We start from the raw sequence: 11,968 nt of genomic DNA, 5'->3' as shown, positions 1-11,968 counted from the left end.
GGGGGTGTTTGATGTATTGGGGGAAAAAATTTTTGCAATTTAAAAAAAAAATGTGAAAAATAAAAAATTTTTAACTTAAGAATTTACTTTAAATACTTTGTTTGTTTTTTGTCTAAAATTTAAAAAGTTTTTTTTTTTTTTTTTGTGTTTTTTTTTGTAAATTTTTTACTTTTTAACCCTTCAAAATTAGGGGACAATTTTGAAAAAACTAGAAAAAAAATCACTAGCCCAAATTTAACATAAAATTAAATCGATAAGCTCATTCACAAAATAAAAAACGATATCAAAAATCAAGGTCTTTAGGTCAAATTTGTATATTTTCACGATAAAGTTTTGTAGCAATAGAAAAATTGGTAAAAATAACTAACTAGGCACATTGGTCAGAGGAAAGGTAATTTGTATCCAAGGTCAAGGAAATGGGAAATTTAAAATTTATTGATCGGGGTGTTTGTGGGGGGGTTACTTTGGTTTAGGGTAAAACAACTTAAAGCTACACAAACATAACATATTTTGTAATTTTGGGGTTGTATTTTTTTCCACACAAACAAAATAGAGTGTTTTGGGATACTTATTACAGTTTCATATCAGAGCAAACATAATAGTTTTTTCGGTTTTTTAATCTAATGTCAAAAATTTTGGGTCCCCAAAATGAAAACTTGTTAAAAAAGGATTTTGACAGCAATAAATGATAATGGTGACAGTTTTTAAGTGCACAATTATTGTGATATATTTAAAAAAAACAACATGACAGTATGGCGCAGCAAGAATTATGTTAATGATGGATCAGATAGATTCATGAATATAAAAAACACCAAAAAAAATAGAAAACCGCAGCGTATCAAAGGGTTTTTAAAATAGATTTTCTGTTTTAAACAAAAAATTTTTGGGAAAAAAAAAAAACTAAGCATTTTATGGAGGGAAATGATGGGGTGAGACCCCCATATACCTGTAGACCCCCCAAACAATTTGGACCCCCAATACAAATTGAAAACCCTATACCTGTTTGACCCCTTACAAAGTGACCCCCTATAAAAAGAAGACCCCCCTTAAAATGAAGACACCCCAAAAAAATGTAGACCCCCATACAAAATAAAGCCCCCCTTACATGTAGACCCCCCCATCAATTTTAGACCCCCTATACAATGTAAAACCCCCCTATCATGTCACCCCCCATACAAGAGACCCCCTTTTACAATGTTCACCCCTTTACACTGTAACCCCCTATACTGACCCCCTTATACAATTAGACCCCCGTATAAAATGAGACCACCCTTTTAAGTAGGCCAATATACAATGTACACCCCCATACATGTACCCCCCCTATTTAATGTATACCCCTTTTACAAGAGATCCCCGTAAAATTAGATCCCCTTTAAAAATTTTGACCCTCTATACAAGTAGATTCACGTACAAAGTAATCACCCCGTAAAAAGTAGTCCCTGTACATTTTAAACCCCTCTACAATGTAGACCCCTCTATACAATTGGGGCCCCCCCATCAAGTGATTCCTGTACAATGTAGATCACCTGTAAAATGTAAACCCTGTACAATGAGATCCCCTATACAATTACACCCTCATAAAAGACCCTCTAACAATGAGACCACTGTACAAGTAGACCCTTACAATGTAACCCTCTATAAATGTGACCCCATACAATGTGACCCTCCTTTTTCAATGCAACCCCCAAACAATGTAGACACCTCTACAATGTAGATCCCCCTTTCAATGTGATCCCCTATACAAGTAGAACCCCCCTATGCAAGTAACCCCCCTATACAGTAGGGCCCCCTCCATACATGAGCCCTCCTTTTCTGCACCCCCCAACAATGAAAACACCTCATACATTTTGATCCCCCCGACAATTAGATCCCATTATACAATGTAGACCCCTCTATACAGTGTGATACCCTCCTATACAATGTATACCCACCTATACAATGTATACCCTTCCTATACAATGTAGACCCTTATACAATGTAGACACCCATATACAATGTAGACCCCTATACAATGTAGACAATCCTATACAATGAATACCCCTCCTATACAATGTAGACCCTCCTATATACAATGTAAACCCCTCCTTTTACAATGTAGATCCCCCTAAACAATGTAGACCCTGATACAATGTAGACCCTCATACAATATAGACACTCCTATACAATGTATACCCCTCCTATACAATATACACCTCCTTATACAATGTACATCCCCCTATACAATGTAGATTCCCCTATCTACTATAGACCCCAACACAATGTACAACCCCTGTACAATATAGACACCCGTATACAATGTAGACCCCACCTATACAATGTAGATCCCCTATACAATGTAGACCCCCATACAATGTAGATACTCCTATACAATGTATACCCCTCCTATACAATGTAGACCCTCCTATACAATGTATACCCCTCCTATACAATGTAGACCCTCCTATACAATGTATACCCCTCCTATACAATGTAGACCCTCCTATACAATGTATACCCCTCCTATACAATGCAGACCCTCCTATACAATGTATACCCCTACTTTACAATGCAGACACCCCCATACAATGTAGATACTCCTATACAATATATACTTCTCCTATACAATGTAGATCCCCCTATACAATGTAGACCCCCTATACAATGTAGACCCCCCTATACAATGTAGACCCCTCCTATACAATGTACACCCCCTATACAATGTAGACCCCCCCTTAACAATGATGACCCCCTATACAATGTAGACCCCTATACAAAGTTCATCCCCTATACAATGTATACCCCTGCTATACAATGTACACTATTTACTATAGATCCCTACACAATGTACAGCCCCTGTACAATGTAGACACCCCTATACAATGTAGACACTCATATACAATGTACACCCCCTATACAATGTACAACCCCAATTCAATATATACCCCCTATACAATGTAGACCCGTTATACAATGTAGACTCTCCAATACAATGTATACCCCTCCTATACAATGTAGACCCGCATACAATGTAGACCCTCCTATACAATGTAGACCCCCTATTCAATGTAGACCCCCTATACAATGTACACCCCAATACACAATGTACACCCTCTATGCAATGTACATCCCCTATTCAATGTATACTCCCTATAAAATGTAGATCCCCTGTAAAATGAAGATCCCTTGTACAATTTAGATCCCCTATACAATGTAGACACCTCTATGCAATGTAGATCCCCTATACAATGTAGATCCCCTATACAATGTAGACCCCTCTATACAGTGTAGACCCCATACAATGTAGACCCTCCTATACAATGTATACCCCTCCTATACAATGCATACCCCTCCTATACAATGTAGACACCTCTATACAATGTAGATCCCCTGTACAATGTAGATCCCCTATACAATGTAGACCCCTCTATACAGTGTAGACCCTATACAATGTATACCCTCCTATACAATGAATACCCCTCCTATACAATGTATATCCCTCCTATACAATGTAGACCCTCCTATACAATGTATAGCCCTCCTATACAATGTATAGCCCTCCTATACAATGTAAACCCCTCCTATACAATGTAGACCCTCCTATATAATGTATACCCCTCCTATACAATGTAGACCCCCCTATACAATGTACACCCCCTATACAATGTAGAACCCCTATACAATGTAGATCCCCTGTACAATGTAGAACCTCCAATACAATGTTTACCCCTCCTATACAAAGTAGACCCATCCTATACAATGTAGACAACCCTATACAATATACAGCCCCTATACAATGTAGACCCTCTCTACAATGTAGAACCTCCAATACAATGTATACCCCTCCTATACAAAGTAGACCCCTCCTATACAATGTAGACCCTCCTATACAATGTAGACCCCCATACAATGAAGACCCCTCTATACAATGAAGACACCCTATACAATGTAGACCCCCCTATAGAAAGTACAGCCCCTATACAATTTAGACCCCCTTTACAATGTAGACCCCCTATACAATGTAGACCCCTATACAATGTAGACCCCTCCTATACAGTGTACATCCCCTATACAATGTACGGCCCCTTATACAATGTTCACCCCCCTATACACTGGAGACCCCCATATTTAATGTAGACCCCATATACAATGTAGACCCCCCTATAGAAAGTACAGCCCCTATACAATTTAGACCCCCTTTACAATGTAGACCCCCTATACAATGTAGACCCCTATACAATGTAGACCCCTCCTATACAGTGTACATCCCCTATACAATGTACACCCCTATACAATGTACACCCCTATTCAATGTATACCCCCTATACAATGTACATCCCCTTATACAATGTAGGCCCCCCTATACAATGTAGACCCCCTATTGAATGCAGACCCCATATACAATGTACACCCCCTATACAATGTACACCCCCTATTCAATGTATACCCCCTATACAATGTAGATCCCCTGTAAAATGTAGATCCCCTATACAATGTAGACACTTTTATGCAATGTAGATCCCCTATACAATGTAGATCCCCTGTAAAATGTAGATCCCCTATACAATATAGACCCCTCTATACAATGTAGACCTCCCTATACAATGTAGACCCCTCTATACAATGTAGATCCCCTGTACAATGTAGATCCCATGTACAATGTAGATCCCCTATACAATGTAGACCCCTCTATACAATGTAGACCTCTCTATACAATGTAGACCCCTCTATACAATGTAGACCCTCCTTTACAATGCATACCCCTCCTATACAATGTAGACACCTCTATACAATGTAGATCCCCTATACAATGTAGATCCCCTATACAATGTAGACCTCTCTATACAGTGTAGACCCCTCTATATAGTGTAGACCCCATACAATGTAGTCCCTCCTATACAATGTATAGCCCTCCTATACAATGTATACCCCTCCTATACAATGTAGACCCTCCTATATAATGTATACCCCTCCTATACAATGTATACCCCTCCTATACAATGTACACCCCCTACACAATGACTTATGTACTTCCCCTATACAATGTACACTCCCTATACAATGTAGAACCACCTATACAATGTAGATCCCTTGTACAATGTAGATACCCTATACAATGTTGACCCCATACAATGCAGACCCTCCTATACAATGTATACCCCTCCTATACAATGTAGACACCCCTATACAATGTAGACCCCCATACAATGTAGACAATCCTATACAATGTATACCCCTCCTATACAATGTAAACCCTCCTATACATTGTATACCCCTCCTATACAATGTAGATTCCCTATATAATGTAGATCCCCCTATACAATGTAGACCCCCATACAATGTAAACCCCATATACAATGTACACCACCTTTTCAATGTATACCCCCTATGCAATGTAGATCCCCTGTAAAATGTAGATCCGCTATACAATGTAGACCCTTCTATACAATGTATATCCCCTATACAATGTAGATCCCCTGTAAAATGTAGGTCCTCTATACAATGTAGACCCCTCCTATACAATGTATATCCCCTATACAATGTAGATCCCCTGTAAAATGTAGATCCGCTATACAATGTAGACCCCTCCTATACAATGTAGACCCCTCTATACAATGTAGATCCCCTGTAAAATGTAAATCCTCTATACAATGTAGACCCCTCTATACAATGTAGATCCCCTGTACAATGTAGATCCCCCGTACAATGTAGATCCCCTATACAATTTAGACCCCTCTATACAATGTAGACCTCTCTATACAATGTAGACCCCTCTATACAATGTAGACAATCCTATACAATGTATACCCCTCCTATACAATGTAGATCCCCCTATACAATGTAGACCCCTATACAATGTAGACCCCATATACAATGTACACCCCCTATACAATGTACACCCCCTATTCAATGTATACCCCTATACAATGTAGATCCCCTGTAAAATGTAGATCCCCTATACAATGTAGATCCCCTGTAAAATGTAGGTCCTTTATACAATGTAGACCCCTCTATACAATGTAGATCCCCTGTAAAATGTAGATCCTCTATACAATGTAGCCCCCTCTATACAATGTAGATCCCCTATACAATGTAGATCCCCTGTACAATGTAGATCCCCTATACAATTTAGACCCCTCTATACAATGTAGACCTCTCTATACAATGTAGACCCCTCTATACAATGTAGACCCTCCTTTACAATGCATACCCCTCCTATACAATGTAGACACCTCTATACAATGTAGATCCCCTGTACAATGTAGATCCCCTATACAATGTAGACCCCTCTATACAGTGTAGACCCCTCTATACAGTGTAGACCCCTCTATACAGTGTAGACCCCATACAATGTAGACCCTCCTATACAATGAATATCCCTCCTATACAATGTATATCCTTCCTATACAATGTAGACCCTCCTATACAATGTATAGCCCTCCTATACAATGTATACCCCTCCTATACAATGTAGACCCTCCTATATAATGTACACTCTCTATACAATGTAGAACCACCTATACAATGTAGATCCCCTGTACAATGTAGATCCCCTATACAATGTTGACCCCTCTATACAATGTAGACCCCATACAATGCAGACCCTCCTATACAATGTATACCCCCATACAATGTAGACAATCCTATACCATGTATACCCCTCCTATACAATGTAGACCCCCATACAATGTAGACACTCCTATACAATGTATTCCCCTCCTATACAATGTACACACAAAAAATAGCCAGAGACCTTTAACTAGATGAAGTACACTTGGGCTGGTCAGAGACGTGTACATCACATATCAGACGTCTCTGGGCTAATGATAGCCCGAGTTTTCTCTGGCCCTGTCACCATGTCTGGTGTAGGGCCAGAGCGCACTACTATATGAAAACGTGGAATTATCCGACACCGTTTGGTGTCGCTAAGAATTTGATGCAAAAACAATAAAATCGGGTGTGACATAACACCTACCTTACATATATGGATAAATGAGATATTAATGTACCCCAAAACACCCATTTAGTCTCATATAGGTGTTTTATTCCGTCCGTACAGGCCCTCGCTTTACGCTAGTCAAAATTTCATACTGTTGACCCGCCATTTTGTAAGTGACAGTACGACTAACCACCCAAATCGGAACGCAATGGACCGAAAAGACCACATATGATTTATTGTGTTTTTCTTCTTACAAAGTTTAAATTATGAAAACTAAGTTGATTATTTCCCAAAAGATGTTATATTCCATTAAAAAAATCATTATTTATAAATTATAAGCGGTAAAATATATAAAAATAAATGTTGTATTTTTTTTTCTTTTCGCTCCATCGCGCACAGATTAGGGTAATTAGGCGGACCGCGACCTACATAGTTAGCAATATGGCGTCGAGTCAAGTATGACATTTTGACTAGCGTAAAGCGAGGGTCTATACGGACGGAATAAAACACCTATATGAGACTAAATGGGTGTTTTGGGGTACATAAATATCTCATTTATCCATATATGTAAGGTAGGTGTTATGTCACACCCGATTTTATTGTTTTTGCATCAAATTCTTAGCGACACCAAACGGTGTCGGATAATTCCACGTTTTCATATAGTAGTGAGCTCTGGCCCTACACCAGACATGGTGACAGGGCCAGAGAAAACTCGGGCTAGGCTAATGAGTAATGCTTGGCCCTTTGGTAATTATAAGGTATTCTCTAGATCTCCATATCATTGACAATGTCCACTACTAAACAGTCAATATAGCTTAAAATGTCTTATCGTTGAAAGATTACAGTAGATATACTAAACATGGCACCTGATACTTACATTATAACATGTAACACGTGTATAAGTCTTTCACTAACAGCATCAATTTGTTTCCGGTTTGGGGAGATTAGAACACACAGTCTTCTGATTGGTTGAAAAAAAGATACAGAGGGGGCCGCAATTGAAGGGAGAATACTCCTATATTCAGGACAAGACAAGATCGTGAAAATTCTCTCCCAGAAATTAGTTAAGATGTGGAATGATAAACCATTGAATTAAATGGAAACGAATTGATATAAGCTCTAAGCTTGTTTTCCCATTCCATATAAAATATATGTATGTGTTTTAAGGAATTTGATTACTGCATATTGTTTAAACTGTCTCCTTTAACCCAATAAGGTGCCGGTGTATGGTATAAAGAAAACTATCGATACATCTTACAGCTTATAATGATGTCAACTGTCCGAAATATAGGTCCGGTGTAGTAACGTTATGAATAAATCTAGTACCTAGTCTTGCTCTTTTATTCAATAAAGTTTTCATTAACTTCGTTTTCATAAATCTTTAATTTACATGAAATAGAGCGCATTTGATATGGGAAATCCGACTCCTTTTAGTTAGAGATTCAGATCACAGGGGTTCGTTACAATTGATATGGAAAGTCTGACTCCTTTCAGTCATAGATTCAGACTACAGGGGTTCGTACGTATTTATATATAATCAAAACAACTAAATTTTTTATAAGATACAATTGTCTCTCATTTAATTTCCGCGATAATATATAAGATGTCTTATAAAGAAAAGTATATCAGATATCTTATATAATGAAGACATGTTATATGCATGTAATTGTATTGATAACTGGATCAACATTCATACACAGTTCATCAAGTGCACTAAGAACTTGACCCTGGGAAAATGCAGTGGCCAAGCTTATAATTACCAAACTATAATAATTCTACATTGTGGAAGTTGTGTGATGTCCGAACGAGGAACCCAAGACAGCCGTGTCGGCGAGAGTATCTAGCCGACAAAAACCCATTTCATGTAACTGCAACAGTTCTCTGACGATACAAGGGAAGTAACTCTTACTTAGTTATGGTAACAAAAGTTCATATTTGACAAACTCATTTCTCGACGAAACTTTCGTCCAGCGAGGTTCATATTTGACGAACACATTCGTCAACAAATGTTGCCCATTTGGCGTGTGAATGGCACAAACATATTTTATATCTTCAACAACGAACCAGATTTCGTCCACAAACGGCACGGACACACGTCATCTCCCTTCAATAATACAATAAATGTCGGTAGTTAAGTATAATTCCCGAATGGTTAAAACAGTTGTAAAGGTAAACGCTGATTATAATCAGAGACCTATATTGTTATTATATAGGCCTCTGTTATATAATTGTGTGATGTTTGACAAAACTCCTATAAGTGGTAAGATTATCTCTCACATACATATATGGCGATTATACAATTTACATGTAGATTATTATAACCATACACAATTTGTATACAGAATAAGATCCCCACTGAACAGGCTTTTTAAAAATACATACACGCATACAGTTTAATTTGAAGGAAAATCAGTAAATTAATGTTAGAAATGCCATAAGAGTCACAGTATTACTTTAAATATTTTTAGATATTTTCAGGAAGGAGGTAAAGGTATATTTAATGTGATTAGATATCCAATGGCACGTGATGAAACACAGAAACTCGTAAAATTATTCATAATCTGCCACAAACAAACATGTATGACGCATGCTTACATGGTAAAGATAGATATAATGTTGTTGATTTTATTCATACAACTACTTTTTTAATAGTATGCAAAAATTTCACAAGAGTTTATCATAAGTAAAACAAAATGATACCTATATTGAGGTGGGAAATCCTTAAGATTTAAAATTCAAATAAAAAATCGGTGGTTGGCCAAATAGTGCTGCTCAAAGCTTAAGGGCCATCTATATAGGAGATAAATGTTGAATTTCAAACACGAATAAATATCTAAAAAAATCTGCTTAAATGTAGGCATGTAATATACCAAAATGTTTGTCTGAGCGTGTAGTTTCTTAATCAATCTTTTTTTTTATCTTACTCAACACAGCAGTATTACATAAGGTGAACATTTCCTTTCATTTTGATAAGATTGGGAATAACATAGAAATAGCTTAGTATATATATTTGTCGTAATACTAGAACAGCATAGTTATTACACTCAAATAAATTATGATATTTATCACTAACACAGTTCACATACAGGACATAGCCCTCCCTCGCGAGGAACGTTAATCCATCTCCCTGTTCTTATAGAAAGCTTTAAATTAGAAGTTCTGAATTACATATAAAACATTCTCTCGTTATGATTAGGTTTTAATAGGCATGGTTCAAAATTAAACTGAGATTTATGGAGTAGATTTGTCATCGCGATGAATTTTTAAAACCTATGAAACCATTTTTGAATAAATTGATCTTGTAATCTTAGCTTAATGATGGTTTTTACATATTTTATATCAATTGTATAATATGACAAGAGTGTCCATATACCAATAAACCCAGTATATATTTGATAATATGTCTTGGACACATAATAACTTAAGTTTTAATACTGATGGAACTTATACATCAATATGAGCAGTAGATAATTTCGTTTACATAAGTTTAGGTCAATGTAAAATCATTCTTGTTTTTATCTAAATTTCTAAAGGAAACCTGCACAATTCACCGTTCACCATGTGATTCGGCGTACTACTACGTGTATTAAAATTCTTTACCATACTGTAAATGTATTTCTTCTATAATTGTTCTATCTTTCTAACCCCAGGTTTCACAAGCATCTCATTAAATTGGCACCACATGTGCATCAAACAATTTTAACTAAATATCTATCCGTAATGAAACATTTTAAATATGTGCATGTAATACATACAAAGCCTTTTTACTTGTTTTAACTTCGAAGTGTTTTCCTCTTTGAGAATTATAAAGAAATAAATTAATGTAACATGAAAATATTTCCGTGGTAGAATTCCTCTTAAAACCTCCCACTTGAGCGGAAGAAATAAGATTCCACCAGCTTGCTTAGTTAATCTATCATTCACAGACTTGACACGAATCTATCATTAATCTAAATACCTTTCACAGACATGACACGAGAGTTGTCGCCCTGTAACTATCTGGGGTCTTCTTTGTTCGAACTGAAACCTATATATAACATACTGAAATGATATACTCAGCAATTTTACTTCGTTTCAAGGACCTGGTTCTATGTATCGATATAATATGTACACAAGATTTCTATGGTGTAAGATAAGACATTCAAATTCTATGATATTTATTTTATTATAAAATATCTTCAGTATTCATAATCTGATCTAAAATTAAATGCATATATTAAATTTTATTTTCCGATTTTTCAATCAAGTAATTTTGTGTTTCAGATAGCCAGCAAACCTGAAATAGGAGTTGTCTCCCTTGATTTATGAAGTCCGGCATATTTGAGAGAGTTACTTCCCTTGTTTAGTTATCCAATATTATTGTAACTAAAATATTTACTAATGTGATGAAGATATGCATATGTTGTTAATTTATGATTGTTAAATATGTAATATTTGATGTAATTTAGTAAATATTAATGTATTTTATTTAAAAAAATATTGTAATTAACTAGCTTTTATATACACTGTATGCTAATTTTTGCGCACCTAGACTACGTGATATTACAATCAGTTGATATACTATATTCGTATAATAACAACTCATACTTACCTGGTACAGGGGATACCGTGATCAGCTAGGCGGTTCCCCCAGGTCGAGGCCCTTCCATTGCACTCCGGTCGTGCTGAACCCTGCGATAATCCCAAATGCGGATTACTCGGGTACGCTATTTTTTAGTGTGGGGGTCTGCGTTCGCGCTAACCCCTGACCATAAACAATTAAAATCAAATTAATTCCTCCAGAAATTCGGTATGGTGTAGATCTTTTATCATTACTTAACAGTCAAGGAACTATAATTACGGTTTTGATTATTACTCGATATATTCATCAATTCAACATTTAACAAATATATTTTACTATTCCAAATGGGTGCTAAAATTATAAATCTAATACATGTTATAACTTTCACAGTGGGATTTTAAACCGACCCAGTTCTATCCAATTAAATGTAAATATGTGCTTCCAGGATACAATATTGAGAATGATCTTATGAGTTATAGGACACTTCAACC

General features: G+C 36.5%; 1 non-coding gene across 1 annotated transcript; it reads left to right on the top strand.

The window, feature by feature from the left end:
• The first annotated feature begins 11,499 nt into the window (after positions 1-11,499).
• LOC117330236 lies at positions 11,500-11,663 on the top strand. The gene has a single exon (XR_004533310.1). It is a non-coding gene; the product is annotated as a U1 spliceosomal RNA (small nuclear RNA).
• Positions 11,664-11,968: the final 305 nt, after the last annotated feature.

The sequence above is a fragment of the Pecten maximus genome, chromosome 6, assembly GCF_902652985.1.
Source record: "Pecten maximus chromosome 6, xPecMax1.1, whole genome shotgun sequence".
Lineage (NCBI taxonomy): Eukaryota > Metazoa > Mollusca > Bivalvia > Pectinida > Pectinidae > Pecten > Pecten maximus.
Note: the sequence above shows the minus strand (reverse complement) of the source record. Positions and strands in the feature narration are given on the sequence as shown.